At 34.9% G+C, this 19,027-nt stretch overlaps 2 long non-coding RNA genes across 3 annotated transcripts in view; both read left to right on the forward strand.

Annotated features, from left to right (window-relative positions):
* The window catches only part of LOC137652451 (uncharacterized), a 217,272-nt gene that overhangs the window by 186,993 nt on the left and 11,252 nt on the right, over positions 1-19,027 (forward strand). The window lies entirely within an intron of this gene.
* On the forward strand, positions 4,017-16,955 carry LOC137652437 (uncharacterized). Of its 2 annotated transcripts, XR_011046281.1 has the most exons (3): positions 4,017-4,149; positions 6,207-6,440; positions 15,463-16,955. It is a non-coding gene; the product is annotated as an uncharacterized lncRNA (long non-coding RNA). The 2 variants fall into 2 exon arrangements; XR_011046280.1 differs by lacking the exon at positions 15,463-16,955 and having other exon boundaries at positions 6,207-6,719.

A 19,027-nucleotide genomic window follows, 5' to 3' on the forward strand; every position in this document is an offset into this window, starting at 1 on the left:
TTAGTCGAAGCTAGGTATTTGTCCTGGTGCCATTAAAGATATTTATGGTATTTATTAAATCACGGCAAAAGGAGTTTAGCATACACACGGAAAGGAGAGATACAAAAAAAAAAAAAAAAAAAAAATTCAAGTTTCCTGTTTTCTTTTTTATTTTGTTTACTTAGGATGAACCAATAAAAGGTATAAAAATTATGGAAACAGAAGTGATTTGTACAGACGTTAGTTACCTTGAATATTATTGTCTCGGTTTGTCATAGGTAAACACAAACTTGATATAGAAAGTCCCTTCAGGATTTGTATCATGGTGATCCTAATTTTAAATGATTTAAGAAAAATGCTTATTCTAGTCAGAAGAATGTTGGGACGATATTATCCACTATGATATATTCAAAATGATTAAAATTATTAAAATAATCAAAATTATTGAAATAATCAAAATTATTGAAATAATCAAAATTATTGAAATAATCAAAATTATTAAAATCATCCAAATTATTAAAATAAAAATTTAAATAATCAAAATTATTAAAATCATAAAAAAATCATTGAAATCAAAATTATTGAAAGAATCAAAATTATTAAAATCAAAATGAAAATAATCAAAATTATTACTATTATAGTCATTATCAAAATTAACATTATTATTGTTATTGAAATGATTGAAGTCAACATTAAAATTATTTGGTGTCAAGCTTCAAAAGAGTGAGTTTATTACATAATTATGAGAGCATTGCTTATAGGTAACAACCAGATCTTTTGATCAAATTGTCCAAATCATGAAGGGTAAAGAGAGATAGAAACCATATCGTCCATTAGGTTTTATAAAAATACCAGGAATCTACAAAAAATTAAGTATATTAATCCACCGAACGTTGACCATACTGAAGTATCTCGAGCATATTTCATTAAACTTGTTTTTCTTAATTTCAACACTAAGCAATAAATTTTTTTTTTTTTTTTTTGAACCTAATGATGGACCTCTCCCTACTAGCCAGTTTACACGATCCTTGGAAAAAAAATCTTACAATGGTTCTAAAAGTGTTTTCTACTAACGTGTATGAACCTTGCGTTCAAGAAGACGTCCTAATATGGGCTAACAATCTCCTCTCGTCAGGCCCCCCCCCCCAAAAAAAAAAAGTTTGATTTTCATTATAACAAACAAACGCACGTATGAACATACTAGATGAAGAATAAAAACATAGTTGCTTATCTGCACCTAAGCATAAGGATTACTAAAATAAAATTAATAAGACAATAAAACGACCATAACTTTTTTGTTTTTATTTATAGCCCAGCCTAAGCCCACGTTCTATCTTATAAAACAAATTTCTGAAAAAAAAAAGATTCTATAATCACTTCATAATGAATGGAAAAAACATTTTGGTTGTTTAGCGTGAAATACAATAGAGAATAAAGCAAACTTAAAAAAAGTATTCTGAAATAAGCAGTAAAGCAAATAAACATGGAAATGCAGGTTATCATAGTGTAAGTTAGCATTGTGACAAATCTCGTATATAGCGGAGTTTCACAAAAGAGCGAAACTATATGTTAAAAGAGCGGCAACATTTTCTCGAAAGAGCGACAGATTTACTATTAAAAGAGCGGCTACATTTTACAACAGATGAGCGTCTTAATTACCTCTTCCGTTAGCCAGATGTAAATACCTGTTGCCCCCTGCTCACCACGGGGAGGTGGAAGTAGGCTTTTGAGCAGGAAAAATATTTTGTTTTAAAGCGGTTTTAAAGGTTTTAAAGGTTCATATCATATCTTCGTCTCTTAAATGTGTTCAGATCGTATTTTCGTCACTTAAGTGTGTTCACATCATATCTTCCGTTCACATCAAATCAGTTCTTGCCATGAAACTGCAACCCATAGATTGTAAATATTGACGTCGGTTAATATCCTGCGACTTGTACTTGGCGAACTGAGTTATGGCATATTCACACTTCTCTTTATCCACTTTCTTTGGGACAGCTGGCATGCCGGTACTTCTGATTTTCAAGTACGTTGTTGCTTGGAGCTTCTTGACTACATCCATGAAGATGAAGATGGTTGGGTGAGCTTTGTAAAATTGTGCGTTGAAATGCGCATGAAAGGATTCAGCCGCATTGTTTGTGCGTTTGTCGTTAGAGGGTACTTCAGCCCAAAGCACTGGTGGAAACTTGGAATGAGGTGTGACATAGTTATCAACGAGATAGTCTGCATAATTAGTACATTTTTCTTTCTGTGGTGCGCATGACATCAGTTCTTCAATAAAGCAGTCTTCAATATCAGCAGGATCAATGAAATGGAGACCATAAGATAGCTTTAACCACTGTCCTATGTCACTGTTCTTGTCTTTGTATTCTTTACTTAAGCCAAGGTTTTGGATTTTCCTCCACCACGCCTGCCCTAAATGGAATCTGCAGCATTTGATTATTGCATCCGGAAAAGTTTCTTTCAGGATAGTGAGTATGGGGAATTCAAAATCCACGTGTATTACAGAGGGTTGCAGTTGCAGATTTTTTGATACACAAATATCATGTAAGCATTTCCACATGGTTCGGTAAATCTCCTCCGATTTACCTGGTAAAAGAACATATACTAAAGGAATATAGTGGCCATTACATAGGCCATGGATAGAGTACAGTTGATAAAAATATTTTGGGCAACTCTTAAAGGTCCCGTCAATAAAAATCTCCTCTGCAGAAGTTACCAGAAATTCCAGATTTGTTGTACATGACAGGATAACAATGCCTGTGTCTGGGTTATTTTCCAACACGAACTCTTCGCCTTTGCTGGTGGTGGTATTCATGGATTCAAGCGCTTGATGAACTTCCTCACGATTTTTAGGTAAAACAGGATATTGCTTCCTTCTTTCACGGTATATTGATATTGCCAGACATTTCAGATCACCAGACTGCAGATTGTTTTCCGTAACTTTACAAAGTTCTGTCCTAATTATTTTTGCCGGCCTTGCTGTCATGTCATCACTTGCTTTTCTTTTCACTGCAGTACGTAGTTGTTGTCGTTCAAGCTTTCTCTCATCATTTTCATGATTGTGCTGCAACTGCACAGGGACAATGCTAACTATTTCACGAAGTAGGGGGTAGGGGTGGGAGGTTGGAGGATAATGAGGCAGTCAGGTCGTCCGCTCTTTTAATAGTATATTTTGTCGCTCTTTCAGAATACTCTCACTACTGATACGCCGCTCATTTGTCGGTCGCCCGTATATAGATTGGGTTCTGGATCCGCTGCTTCGTAGTGACTGGGTTAATCGGAAAATTATAAGCAAAATTAAAACCTTAATATAACCTTAACTCGTACTTTGTATATGTATTTAAATTGCTAATAGGTTAACTAAGACCAATTATTACATACGCAGCAATATCAGTATCCATTTTATATATTCTGCATACCGTAAATTTTATATTAAACCTACTGCAAAGGAAAATTATTATCTGATTATAATAAAATAATTCACAATAATATGCAAGTTGCTCATGCACTTAAACACGCACACATAAAAACATTCATAAACACACACACACATATATATTTATATACATACATATATATATATATATATATATATATATATATATATATATATATGTATATATACACACACATATATATATATATATATATATATATATATATATATATATATATATATATATATATATATATATATATACATAGTGTATGTCTGTATAATTACAATGAAAGGTATCATAACGAGCATTTAACATACCAACCAATGTTAATTTTTTGATTACGATACCGGTTAAATTTAAAATTTGATTTTTTCATATTTTCTTTTTATATCAAAATTTAATTTTTTAGCCACCTGTTATATACATAGGTTTGAAATAGGAATATATAAACATTCAGGAAATATAACCATTAAACGGCTCCAACTGGCGGTTGAGTGAGTTTGAAAGCTGAAAAGGAAGATACAACTACTATAATTGCTTTGAGCAATTGTCTTCTATTTTGTCCTTGGGAATTTGTCCACGTCTTTACCTCTGACTTCTCCTGACAAAATGTAGTCAGTTCTTCCCGGCTCGACTTCGAGTTAACATGTAGCTGACTAAGAGGCAGTTGCATGGCAGGGGATAACTTTCCCAGACAAATGTTTCTCTATTGTGTGGTGTTCTATTTGTTGTAAGTATATTTTGTGAATGCAGTGTTTATTTAATTGTTTAGAGAAGTTGGATTTGATAAATTAGTCTACTTTAGTTGTTGATTTACATAATTACTGTATCTACTGTGTTGGGTATTTTTTTCTGCTTTTTGAACGTTGTTGTGAATCTGTGGTTGGCTCATTTTGTGATCTTGATTTATTATAAGTGTAATTAATTCATATTGTCTACTTTTGATTTGACTATACGATGTAGCTTAAAAAGCTTTTCAGAAAAGCGTTCCATTTTGAATTTTTTTCCATAAAGTGTTCTACTCCTCTTACTAGTAAACTTTAATATTGCAAAATTATTTGGCTGAGTACTTAGTATTTTTTTAGCTTAGTCTGTGAATGTTAGCTTTAATTAATTCTTAGTCTCCAACGGTATGTTGAAGAGCTTTCAATTATAGAGACTGTAAATCTATATAACTTCGCTACCAATTAAAGTACACTCCCTTTTTCTTTAGTGTTTGAATAAATCTTGCTATTCACACGAATGCTTTTTAATACTAAAGACGGCACTTCGAATCACAGGTGGGGCAAATAGTGGCATTTTCGCATCTTGTAACACCGTATTCTTGGCAGTACTTTTTTCGAAGATATCAGAATAATGCTAAAAAATATTTATAATTCAAATAACTATTGAGCCAAGAACTTTGAGAAAATCCAGTCTTTGGTGTCTAAATAAATGGTCAACGAGAAACTGCACCAGAAGTTTTCGTATCCAGACTTAGATGTCAAGTAGATGATCAATGAGAAACCGCTTAAGTTTTTTCATAATCCTCCATGGCTTTCAAGACTGAAACAAATAGCGGTGGAGATTGTGTGCAATGTCAGTGTTCAGTTCCTAAGTAAAATTTTTGCCTTATTGGGTTAGTCGCGTGATTCGAGTTTTAAAAGGCCAGTCCCAAGTAAAATGTGGATCAGTTTATTAGTAAAACTGTGGCCTTGTTGGGTTACTCACGTGATTCTTATTTTTAAAATGCCAGTCCCCAAGTAAAGTGGTTTAGTTTATTAGTAAAACTATGGCCTTGTTAGTCTACTCACGTGATTCTAGTAAAATGCCAGTCCCAAGAAAAATGTGGTTCAGTCTTAGTAAAACTGTGGCCTTATTGGTTTACTCACGTGATTCTAGTTTTAAAATTCCAGTCCCCAGGTAAAATGTTTCAGTTTATTAGTATAACTGAAGCCTTATTGGTCTACTCACGTGATTCTAGTTTTAAAATTCCAGTCCCCAGGTAAAATGTTTCAGTTTATTAGTATAACTGAAGCCTAATTGCTTTACTCCCGTGATTCTAGTTTTAAAATACCAGTCCCCAAGTAAAATATAGTTCAGTTTATTAGTATAACTGAAGCCTTATTAGTTTAGTCACGCGATTCTAGATTTAAAATGCAGTCCCAAGTAAAATGTAGATAATAATAATGGTTATGAACTAAGACATTGATGGCTTATTTCTACGTAGAATAGACTGCAGTAATGACATAATCATCTTTTTAACATGAAAGAGGTTAGTCTGAAGAGTAATTTGGGACTTATAAAAGTCGAGGGACTAAGTTTGTTTGGAGGTAGGTTTAATATTTATTTTTAAACCACTTATAGACCCAGCTCCGGTTTTGATTTATGTATCCAACTGAACCTTGGACTTCATCTTTTTGGTGAAAGCGTTTAAACTTGATAACTTGCTGGCGGAGCTTTTGTGTAGAATTGCAGTTTAGACTATTTGAAGCCTAAAACCGAAGAGCTTTTGGATGCATCCTTTATTAAATATTTGTTAACCCAAAGTTTTGTTACGTGACTCTTACTCTTACTGGTATGATTTCAACATTCTGTATTGATAGGTAAAATTATAGCATATTGGAATAGGGCAATTGTCGGTATGTCAGGAAAACATTGTTTGACATTATGGTGATTTGATCTTAATAGGAAACTACTTCCAGGCTATATTTTTAATAAATCTGTTAATTTAAAACTTGGTATTTTAATTGGTAATTAATGGCTTTCTTTGTGACCTTACACTACAACCTTTTACTACTTTTTCAGGTCCAGACTTTGTTTAACAGAGTATTGGTAGCAGATTCTTCCAACAAATGCTCAGAAGTGCTCTTCTAGACTTCAAAGAACCGAAAGGCTGCAAGGTTTTAAAGATTGGCAGGCTCTCTTAAATACATGCATCCTTACTTCGGGAACATTGCAACCCTGCCTGTTACTTTTAGCGCAGGGTTTTTGGAGACTCCACAATAATACAGTCAAATGTTTGTACTGGTTTTATGTAAGGTTTAAGTTAGTTCATTGCAAAATCTTTGAATGCATAAATTTCAGTTTGCGTGCGAGATGGTACATGCGTTATTTCTTTAGGAATTTGAATTTGAAGATTTTGCAACATTTTTAGGACTAAGGATGAAGTTAGGGATACTAACACTGTTCAGGTTCTCTGTTACCCCTGCTAGTAATGGGAAAACCTGACGGAATGAGCTTCTGAATAGTGACGGGTTAATGTTTGTTTTTGCATACATTTTTGGCGTAAGTTTTTAAACTGGGCTATTACGGAAACCAGTTAATTTTTGTTCAAATTTCACAAGTTTTGTAGGCTTTTTCTTTCTGCACTGGGCTTTCTGGATGTAATGTTTGTTTAATGTCAATTTTTCTGTTTCATAAATTTTTCTATTTGCATAATAAAATGGTTCACAAGTTATTTAAATTTCGCGTAGATTTCACGTAGATTTCATATATAAATGATTTTGATCTCTCTAAGGCTAATATAAATCTGCGCTGCAGTATTAGCCTTCCTGAGACCTTATCTGTATTATGAGGATCGCTTTTGATAAAGATTTTAGATAAATTTAAATTTGCCAACCATTCTGTTGTCAACTGCTCTTTTCTTTTTTTTCTATAAATTCCTTTATGAAGTTTAGATAACAGTGAATTCTGAAAGCTTTGTGGAAGATGTAACTTTGACATTCATTAACCTGTCACATAATCAAGAACTAGTTTTGTAATTCCTGATGAGAGCGTCGGCACTGCCATGCTTGGCAAGTCCGAAAGTTTAAATGAGTAGGAGGCTTTGCATGGAGTCCATGTATTGGACATTAGTTTGGACATAAGTTGTGTAATTCTAAATTAGAGACAAGACTCAAGAGTGAGACATAAAACTTGGCTGGTCCGAAAGTTGAAACTAGTAGGAGGCTTTGCACCATATCCAATGTATTGGATATTCACCAAATCCAATGTATTGGATATTATGACTAGTAATTTTAGGATGGAGAATGATTCCAGAATGTGGCATAAGACTTGGCTAATCCGAAAGTTGAAACTAGTAGGAGGCTTAGTCTGGATTACTATGTATATTAGGTAAGAAGCTAAAGTATTAGCAGTCTTTAAACAAGATTTACTAGTACTTTAAATGTAAACTTTCAGGAGCTCATAAATATTTTTTATAATTAAATGAAGTCAAATAAAAAAAATCTAACCACTTATTAGTATTATGATTCCTTTGTGTATAATGTACTTAAGATCTATGACCACCTAAGGTTAAAGGACAATATTCTATTCAACTTTTAGTGGTGTCAACTACTCTTGAATGAGTTGGTACAGTAACCACAGAGTCTTCTGGCTATCTTGCAGGACACTCCTCAGTCCCAAACTATAAGGAAACCTTGCCAGACTTTTTGCAAGTTTGGAGTAATAAATATTTTTCTTGTAATTTGGTCTTGAAAAAAAAAATATGCGAAAAAAAAAAATCTTATAAAAAATTTTAAGGAGTCTCTTAAATCCAATGGCACCTGGAAAGGTTGTGGAAATAATTACACCCGGAACAGTTTGGTAAAAACCTTTCTACTTTTCTATACTAATTCAAGACTTTGAACTCCTAAATTATATATTGAATCCAATGAAAGTATTTTGGGCTGCAGTAATAACCAGCTTAATACCACTAGATTAGATTATCTTTGGCAATAAAAAGCAATTTTGCTTATCTATATAAAGATCTTAATTTATTGTAATGTAACAATATTATAGTAATTTAATTTGGATAGTCTCCTTCCATACGAGGGCCAATGCAAGGCGGGTAGTCTCTAACCAATTTTGTCGTATGTGTTAAAAGTGTAGATGAAGCCATAAACATGAAACTCTTAAGCAAACAATCTAAAGGTACTTTGCTCTCTGCTCGATATCTGGCCTGGCAAAGATGAGTTTGCTCGATTGTCTACTTCCAGCCTGAAACTGTTTGATCTGGTAACAGTTTCAAAGCAAAAGAATAATGGGCAAATCAAGAGTGCCTGCCATGTAAATTGCACCTTGTGCGGAAGGGGCTTAAAAAGCTCTAATCTTAATGCAGATATGTTAAGAATGGGAGATGGTCGCCTGGAGCTTGGGTTCAGATTGATTTGAAAATGGTTTGCTTGCTGTACTGGGTAGTTCCTGATGGAGACACTTACTAAAGCATTTTAATAGAGCAAACCATCTCTCCAGTTTCTGTAGTTATAGCAAGGAAGCAAACTTTGAAGCATATGATTCCAGAAGTAAAATCTTACATCGTTAACATTAGCCTGTTTTCTTGGCATTTTTCTTGAATACCATATGCATGATAGTAAGTTTTTGGTTTATAAGTTTTATATTATTGGGTATATCCTTGGGTCATTTATTTGTCTGAAATTTGAGCATCTTCCACCAGAGGGCGACCGACAAATGAGTGGTGAATCAGTAGTGAGAGTATTCTGAAAGAGCGACAAAATATACTATTAAAAGAGTGGACGACCTGACTGCCTCATTATCCTCCAACCTCCCACCCCTACCCCCTACTTCGTGAAATAGGTAGCATTGTCCCTGTGCAGTTGCAGCACAATCGTGAAAATGATGAGAGAAAGCTTGAACGACAACAACTACGTACTGCAGTGAAAAGAAAAGCAAGTGATGACATGACAGCAAGGCCGGCAAAAATAATTAGGACAGAACTTTGTAAAGTTACGGAAAACAATCTGCAGTCTGGTGATCTGAAATGTCTGGCAATATCAATATACCGTGAAAGAAGGAAGCAATATCCTGTTTTACCTAAAAATCGTGAGGAAGTTCATCAAGCGCTTGAATCCATGAATACCACCACCAGCAAAGGCGAAGAGTTCGTGTTGGAAAATAACCCAGACACAGGCATTGTTATCCTGTCATGTACAACAAATCTGGAATTTCTGGTAACTTCTGCAGAGGAGATTTTTATTGACGGGACCTTTAAGAGTTGCCCAAAATATTTTTATCAACTGTACTCTATCCATGGCCTATGTAATGGCCACTATATTCCTTTAGTATATGTTCTTTTACCAGGTAAATCGGAGGAGATTTACCGAACCATGTGGAAATGCTTACATGATATTTGTGTATCAAAAAATCTGCAACTGCAACCCTCTGTAATACACGTGGATTTTGAATTCCCCATACTCACTATCCTGAAAGAAACTTTTCCGGATGCAATAATCAAATGCTGTAGATTCCATTTAGGGCAGGCGTGGTGGAGGAAAATCCAAAACCTTGGCTTAAGTAAAGAATACAAAGACAAGAACAGTGACATAGGACAGTGGTTAAAGCTATCTTATGGTCTCCATTTCATTGATCCTGCTGATATTGAAGACTGCTTTATTGAAGAACTGATGTCATGCGCACCACAGAAAGAAAAATGTACTAATTATGCAGACTGTCGTTGATAACTATGTCACACCTCATTCCAAGTTTCCACCAGTGCTTTGGGCTGAAGTACCCTCTAACGACAAACGCACAAACAATGCGGCTGAATCCTTTCATGCGCATTTCAACGCACAATTTTACAAAGCTCACCCAACCATCTTCATCTTCATGGATGTAGTCAAGAAGCTCCAAGCAACAACGTACTTGAAAATCAGAAGTACCGGCATGCCAGCTGTCCCAAAGAAAGTGGATAAAGAGAAGTGTGAATATGCCATAACTCAGTTCGCCAAGTACAAGTCGCAGGATATTAACCGACGTCAATATTTACAATCTATGGGTTGCAGTTTCATGGCAAGAACTGATTTGATGTGAACGGAAGATATGATGTGAACACACTTAAGTGACGAAAATACGATCTGAACACATTTAAGAGACGAAGATATGATATGAACCTTTAAAACCTTTAAAACCGCTTTAAAACAAAATATTTTTCCTGCTCAAAAGCCTACTTCCACCTCCCCGTGGTGAGCAGGGGGCAACAGGTATTTACATCTGGCTAACGGAAGAGGTAATTAAGACGCTCATCTGTTGTAAAATGTAGCCGCTCTTTTAATAGTAAATCTGTCGCTCTTTCGAGAAAATGTTGCCGCTCTTTTAACATATAGTTTCGCTCTTTTGTGAAACTCCGCCACCAGAGGGGCAAATTCAGGGCGGTCACTCATATTTGACTGTAATTCAAAGTTACCAGATTGAGCAGTCTATGACGTCATCTACACCCTTGATCACTCCCCATATACCACACAATTAGTAAAGGCCTATCCACACTATTGAGTTAACCCGAGGGACAGTGATACCAGATCTCATTGGGTAATGAGAACGAGGATTAATGACGTCATAAGTGGGAAAACCACAGGCAGGGATCTGGCAATAACAGTCTCTGCTCGTTCAGCTGCCAAAGATTGGCGGGCAAATAAAACACAGCACACACTAATAGTATATATATGATTTCCAATGGAAAATCATTACTGAAGTATTCAAATCGCAAAGAAAGGTGCTTTCCGGCCACGTGCCACTTTACAGATATTGAGGTACCATATTTTATAAAATACCGTTAATAAATAACTTTTTATTTCTTCCAAATTCATTCACTAAACTTTTCTGTCTGTTATATAAAATCTACAAAAATCCTTCAATCATAATTTGAGTAACAAATCTAATCAGCAGAGAAGAAGCCAAATCAATATCTCTATCAATAATGGAAAAAACTAAATTTTCTAACTACTAAAATTTTCTCACGAGAGAGAGGGGGAGAGAGAAAATTGAGCAGACTTATTTGAATATGCCTTGAATGGAAATTTTCTGAGTAATGAAGCAACTCCCGGAATACTAACAAGATTATTTTGTAGAATATGGCGTGGAGGCAAAACCTGATTAATGGGAGCTAGGAGTGTTGGTGAAAATGACGAAAAAGAGGCGAGGTCCGACTGATTGCAATGTTTACGGAGGAATCACACTTCGTCAATTGTCATGAAAATATATAGTACGCTCCGTCTAAAGAGACTGGAGAGAAAGATTGATGAAAAGCTGAGAGATGAGGAAGCAGGATTTAGAAAATGTATAAGTTGTACTGACCAATTTTCATTTTAAGACATGTACAGCAATATGTAAATTCTAGAAGCCATTTTCTATGGCACTTTTGGACTATGAAAAAGCCTTTGATAGTTATCACCAGAAAATTCTGAGGAGTACTGCATTACTAAGGAGTAATGTGATCGTCTGTTCATGAACATAATAAGTGTAAAGTTAATGTTAGTGGATTGCTATCAAATGACTTTCCAGTGAACAGTGAAGTACTTCAGGGGAATACGTTGTCACCTATGTTGTTTACGTTCTTCATGGATTTTGTGTTGCAGAGAACAGTTGGAAATGGTAGGGTAAGATTGGACTGGATTGGTAACAGGAAATTAGCTGAACTAGAGTATGCTAATGATGCTTTCCTTGTTAGCAGAACACTACAAGACTTGGAAAATTTCCTTACCGGAATGCATGAAATATCACACGAGGTTAGGCTCAAGATAAATAGAGGAAAGACAGAGATAATGACAACGGATTATGCAATGAAAGATGAAATATCATTGGAAGAAGAGATGATTGATGAGGTGGAATTAAGGGAATATCAAATATCATTGGAAGGAGAAATGATTAATGAGGTGGAATCATTTAGATATTTAGGAACTCTGATCTCTAATATGTGGTCTTCAGAACTTGTATTGAATGAAAGATTGATAAAAGCAAAACAGACTATGGCTAGGTAAAGTAAATTCTGGAAATTAAATCACCTGAAATTACATAAAAAAATTATGCTATATATCAGTTTATTGAGATCGTTGTTACTGTGTGGACATGAGTTGTGGTATGACAATGAAACAATATTCAACAAATTTTGTAGATGTGAGAGCAAAGTCCTCAGGAGAATATTGGTAGGTAGATGGTAGGAGAAGATTAGAAACGAAACTATAAGAGATTATTCGAATGTCATATGTGTATGAGATCATGGTGAGGGGCAGATGTAGATGGTTTGAGCATGCTCTCCACACTCCCCAAAAGAGATTAGTTCACCAAAAGTTGAGCTGGGCTCCACACGACACTAGAAGAGTTGGGAGACCCAGTCCTACACGGTTGAAGACTATGAAACATGATGTAGAAGATGAATGGAGACGTATTGATTTAAAAGCTCAAGATAGAGATGGTAGGCGAAATCTAACCAAGGCCCTTTGGGTCAATAGGCGTGGGAGATGATCAGGATGATATTTATAAATAGTGTGTCTATATAATTACAATAAAAGGAATTATAAAGAGCTAGAATATATATAACAATATAGAATTATATTTAAATTCATGTTTCAATACGCATTTAACATACTGATCAATATTATTTGTGAATCATTCAAGTTTGATTTGGAAAATGATAAAATTTTAAATAGGACTCTTTTGATATTTTTTTTATATCTTTTTTTTTTTAATTTTGAGTCACTGTTTTACTCATATATTAAAAATATTAATATAATAACATTCAGAGAATATAACAATGAAACGGCTGCAACTAGTGGTTAAGTGATTTTGAAAGATGAAAATTAAGATACAACTGGTATTGCTGTTTTGGGCAATTGTCTTCAATTTTGTCCTTGGAAATTTGTCAACATCTTTACCTCTGATTTCTCCTGGAAAGAGGTAGTCAGTTCTCCCCGACTCGACTTCGAGTTAACATGTAGTTGACTAAGTAGTCGGCTGCATGGCTGGGGAAAACTTTCCTAGGCAAATATTCCTCTATTGTGTGGTGTTCTATTTGCTGTAAGTATATTTCGTGAATACACATTGTTAACTTCATTGATTAGTTAGGTTAGACTTGATAAATTAACGGACTGTAATGTTTGATTTACATCTAATATTTACTGTTTTGTATTGATTGTGTCGGGTTGTGTGAATCTGTATGTGAATCGTTAATCTGTTTGGTGGCTCATTTTGTGAGCCTGATTGATTATAAGTGCAATTAAGTCATATTGAGTTTACTTTAGATTTGACTATATGATGTAGCTTTCTAAGCTTCTCGGCAAGCTAAACTGATTATTCCTTAATCTAGTCTTGGAGAAAAATATTTAAATACCAACAGAACTGTAAACTGATTATTCCTTAATCTAGTCTTGGAGAAAAATATTTAAATACCAACAGAACTGTAGTGTTCATATACTAAACTAGTCTTAATGCGGCTTTTATATTTTACTTATTACTAGGGTCTTGCTTTCTATTTCTAATTGTTATAATGCAAAATTTATTACATACGATCAAACTACTGTTATAGTATAATGTTGCAGGACTATTTAGCGTTACTCTGTAAACTGCAGTATAGAATCTACATGCCATTAAATATTTATGCAAATAATAAATTATTAAACTCTAGTCTTGACGATTGCACTGTTAAACACTTTCATCAATTATGTATATATACTTGACCATTAGTTCAAGGGTTTTCTGGCAGAATTCGACACTCCCTAATAAGGCGTGAATTAGTTTTATTCCGTGAGTCTTTCTACATATATCGTACTAGTGAGCTTTTCAATATTACAAAACTTCTTTTGCACAAGATTTTTATAGAGTATCTTTTAGCGCCTAGTCTCTGAAAGTTAGCTTTGATCATCAATTTTGTCCAAAACGGTATGTAGGTGAGCTTCCTATCATTGGGACGGTAAATCTATTAAAATAGCTCCGCTACTATTAAAAGTACACCATTTTCATTAGATTTTTAATGAATCTTGCTTTTTGTCACACCGAAATGCTTTTTTAATATAAATTTAGGCACTTGGAACCACAGGTGGGACAAATAGTGTCACTTTCGCTGCTAATAACATCGTAATCTTGACAGTACTTTATCATTATTTCGATGATATCAGAATGATAAAAAAATCTTTATAATTTAAATAACACTTTAGACAAGAACTTGGGAGAAAATCCAGACTTTGATGTCAGTAGATGGTAAATGAGAAACCGCACCAGACGTTTCATAATCCTCTACGGCTCTCAAGACTTAAAAATAGTGGTAGAGATTTGGGTGCAGTGTCAGAAGTGTTCAATTTCCTAGTAAAACTGTCGCCTTATTGGTTTATTCACGGGATTTAGTTTTAAAATGCCAGTCCTAAGTAAAATTTAGTTCTGTGTATTAGTGAAACTATTGCCTTATTGGTTTAGTCATATGATTCTAGTTTTAAAATGCGTCCCAAGTAAAATGTTCATAATCATTATTGGTTATGAACGATGACTTTTGGTGACCTTATTTCTATGTAGACTAGTCTGTAGTAATGACATAATCTGTTTTTAACTTGATAGCTCGAGTCTGAAGATTAATTTGAGATATATAGTAGTCGAGGGACTTGGTTTAATACTTATTTTTAAACCATTTAGACCTAGCGCCGGTTTTCATTTATATATCCAACTGAACCTGGGACTTCATCTTTTCAATGAAAGCACATAAATTTCATAACTTGCTGGCAGAGCTGTTTTATAGATTTGCCGTTTAGACTATTTGAAGCCTAAAACTGAAAAGCTCTTTGATGCATCCTTTATTAGATATTTGGTAGCCCAAAATATTGTTACATGCCTCCTACTATTACTGGTATTTGTTTAAACATTCTATATTGATAATTAGAATTTTAGCATATTAAACTAGTGCAATTTTCGGTATAATGGAAAAATTTCGCTTATTGACATTATGGTGATTTACTTTTAATAGGAAATTACTTCCAGGTCATGTTTGAAATAAATCGCTTAATTTGAAGTATTTCAATTGGTAATTAACGGGTTGATTTATGACCTTTCACTACAACCGATATCTTTTTTCAGGTCCAGACTTTGTTCAACGGAGTATTGGTAGCAGATTCTTCCAACAAATGCTCAGAAGTGTTCTTCTAGACTTCAAAGAACCGAAAGGCTGCAAGGTTTTAAAGATTGGCAGGCTCTCTTAAATACATGCATCCTTACTTCGGGAACATTGCAACCCTGCCTGTTACTTTTAGCGCAGGGTTCTTGGAGACCACAATAATACTGTCAAATGTTTGTACTGGGTTTATGTAAGGTTTAGGTTAGTTCATTGCAAAATCTTTGAATGTATAAATTTCAGTTTGCGTGCGAGATGGTGCATGCGAAATTTCTTTAGGAATTTAAATTTGAAGATTTTGCAACATTTTTAGGACTAAGGATGAAGTTAGGGTTCAAGGTAGGACTTTCTAACACTGTTCAGGTTCTCGGTTACCCCTGCTAGTAATGGGAAAACCTGAATGAATGAGCTACTGAATAGTGACTGGTTAATGTTAGTTTTTGTATAAATTTTTTGGCGTAAATTTTAAAACTGGGCGATTACGGAAACCAGTTAATTTTTGTTCAAATTTAGAAGTTTTGTATATTTCTCTTTCTGCACTGGGCCTTCTGGATGTAATATTTGTTCAATGTTTAATGTCATAGTTTCTGTTGCATAAATTTTTCTATTTACTTAATATAATGGTTCCAATAAGTTATTCAAATTTAATATCTACGACAGTATTACGTGCATTAATGTCTCCTTAAATTTTTATAAATTCGCGTAGCTTTCATATATAAATTTTGATCTCTCTAAGGCTTATATAAATCTGCGCAGCAGTATTAGCTTTTTTGAAACCCTTTTGGTATTATGATGAAACTTTCCCTTACCCCCTGTGTAAAGGATCAGTTTTAACAGATTCTTTTTGTCTGAATTTAGTTTATAGGTATTTTGATAGTAATTTTGCTCTTTTAACTGCACAACATATTTTAAACTTTATATATCTTCGATTGGTGATTATTCAGAAAGCTTTGTGGAAGATGTAACTTTAATCTTCATTAACCTGTCACCTTATAAAGATCTGTGTTGTAATTCTAGGTAGGAGAATTGTAACACCAGGCTTAGCTAGTCCCAAAGTTTGAAACTAGTAGGAAGCTTTGCATCACATCCAAATCATTGGATGTTAATTATGTAAGTCTAAATTAGAGACAAGGCGCAAGTGATGACAAACTTTGCTGTTCCGAAAGTTGAAACTAGTAGGAGGCTTTGCACCATATCCAATGTATTGGATATCATGACTAGTAATTCTAGGTTAGAGTATGTTTCCAGAATATGGCATGAGACCTGGCTAATCCGAAAGTTGAAACTAGTAGGAGGCCTGAGCCTTGTCCACACAATCGAGCATGCCCGACGGGCAACCAGTGATACCAGACCACAGTAGTTAGTAAGAATGAGGGTTAATGATGTCAGAAGCGGGGAAACTCAAAGACTGGGATCTGGCATTATACATTGTTGCCAGATCACTGCCTTTACTTTAACTGCTTCTGACTTCATCAACCCTAATTTTTACCAACAATTGTGCCCTGGTATCACTGTTTTCCCGTCGTGCATGCTCGATCGTGTGGACAGGACTTTAGTCTGATTTATAATGTATATTAGGTAAGAAAGAAAAGTATGTCTTTAAACAAGATTTACTAGGACTTTTGTAAACTTTCAGGAGCTCATAAATATTTTTATAAATAAGTGAAGTCAAATAAAAAAATAAATAACCACTTACTAGTATTGTGATTCCTTGTGTGTATAATGGCCCAAAGATCGATGTCCCCCTGAGGTTAAAGTATAAATATTCTAAAATTTTAGCAGTCTAATACTCTCAAATGTGTTGGTACGGAAACTACAGCTCCGTTTGGATATCTTTCATGACTTATCGGCCCAAAACTATATGGAAACATTGCCAAACTTTTCGTAAGTTTGGTAGTAATAAATATTTTAATGTAATTTGGAGTAGTCTTGAAAAAAAAGTCAGGGGACAAAAAAAAATCTTATCAAAATTTTAATGTAATTTGGAGTAGTCTTGAAAAAAAAGAAAGGGGACAAAAAAAAATCTTAATTTATCCAAATTTTAAGAGTTTCATGCATTCAATGGCACCTGAATATGTTGTGGAAATACTCCCGGAACCGGTTGTTAAAAACCTTTCGACTTTTATATAATAATTTAAGGCTTTTGAACTCCAAAATTTCATTTTGAATCCAATGAAAATAGTTTGGGCTGCAGTAATAACCAGCTGATTACCACTCTTGTATCTTTAGCAATAAAAAGCAATTTTGCTTAGCTCTATATTAAGATCTTAATTTATCGGAATGTAAAGATGATATTGTAATTTAATTTGGATAGTCTCCTTCCATAAGATGGCAAATGCAAGGCGGGCAGTCACATAAACAGTTTTGTAGTATGGGTTACGAGGAGTGTAGATGAAGCCATAGACGATAAAACTCTGGAAAACCTTCGAAGGGTTCTTTGCTCTCTGCTCGACGTATGGCCTGGCAAAGTCACGAGTTCCCCCGATTGTCTACTTTCAGCCTGAAACGGTTTGATCTGGTAAGTGTTTCAAAGCAATAGAATAATGGGCAAATCAGGAGTGCCCGCCTTGTATTTGCAGCCTGTGCGGTAGGGGCTTCAAAAGTTTTTCTTAATCTTGGAGCACTTATGTTGAGAAAAACCGTAATTAAGCAGACAATGGAGATAGTCACCTGGAACGTGGGTCCAAATTGCTTGGGAAAGGGTTTGATTGTTCAACTGGGGAGTCCCTGGTGGAGACCTTTTACTAAAGCATTTCAATAAGAGCAAACTGTCTCCAGTTCTGTAGTTATAGCAAGGAAGGAAACTTTCAGGCATATGATTCCAGAAGGGAAATCTTATTTGGTTAACATTAACCTGTTTACTCGGTATTTTCCTTGAGTACCATCTGCATGGTAGTAAGTTTTTTTAAGTTTTATATAATTGGGTATATCTATGGGTCCTTTGTCTTGGTCTGAAATTTGAGGCTCTTAACATTTGAGGGACAAATTCAGGGCGGTCACTCGGATTTGACTGGAATTCTTACTTAAGCCCTGTCCACACGATCGAGCATGACAGACGGGCAAACAGTGATAAGAGACCACAAAAGTTACTAAGAAAGAGGGTTAATGATGTCAGAAGCGGGAAAACCAGGCAGGGATCTGGCCTGTGTTGCCAGATCCGTGCCCTTAGTTTTCCCGCTTCTGACGTCGTCAACAATCATTTTCACAAACTATTGTGGCCTGCTATCACTGTTTGCCCGTCGGGCATGCTTGATCGTGTGGACAGGGCTTCAGTTACCAGATCGAGCAGTCTATGACGTCACTACACCTTTGATTGCCCTCCTTAAACGGCTTAATTGGTAAAGGCCTATCCACACAAGAGTAAGCCCGAGGGACGAACAGTGTTAGCAGATTTCATTGGGTAATGAGAACGAGGATTAATGACTTAAGTGGGAAAACCACAGGCAGGGATTTGGCAACAACAATGATACCAGATGGAGTGTAGCCCAAAATCTCTGCTCGTTCAGCTGGCAAAGATTGGCGGGCAAAAAAAAAGTAGACACCAATAGTAGAAATGATTTCCGATGGAAAAGCATAACTGAATTATTCAAGTTGCAAAGAAACGTGCTTTCCGGCCACGTGCCACTATTGACATTAAGGTACCACATCTTATGAAATACCGTTAATAAATATTTAAAAGTTTTGTTTATTCCAAACTCATTCACTAAACTTTTCTGTCTGTTATAAAAAATCTTAGGGGTTTTCTAACTCGTATCCTATAAAA

The sequence above is a fragment of the Palaemon carinicauda genome, chromosome 13, assembly GCF_036898095.1.
Source record: "Palaemon carinicauda isolate YSFRI2023 chromosome 13, ASM3689809v2, whole genome shotgun sequence".
Classification (NCBI taxonomy): Eukaryota; Metazoa; Arthropoda; class Malacostraca; order Decapoda; family Palaemonidae; genus Palaemon; species Palaemon carinicauda.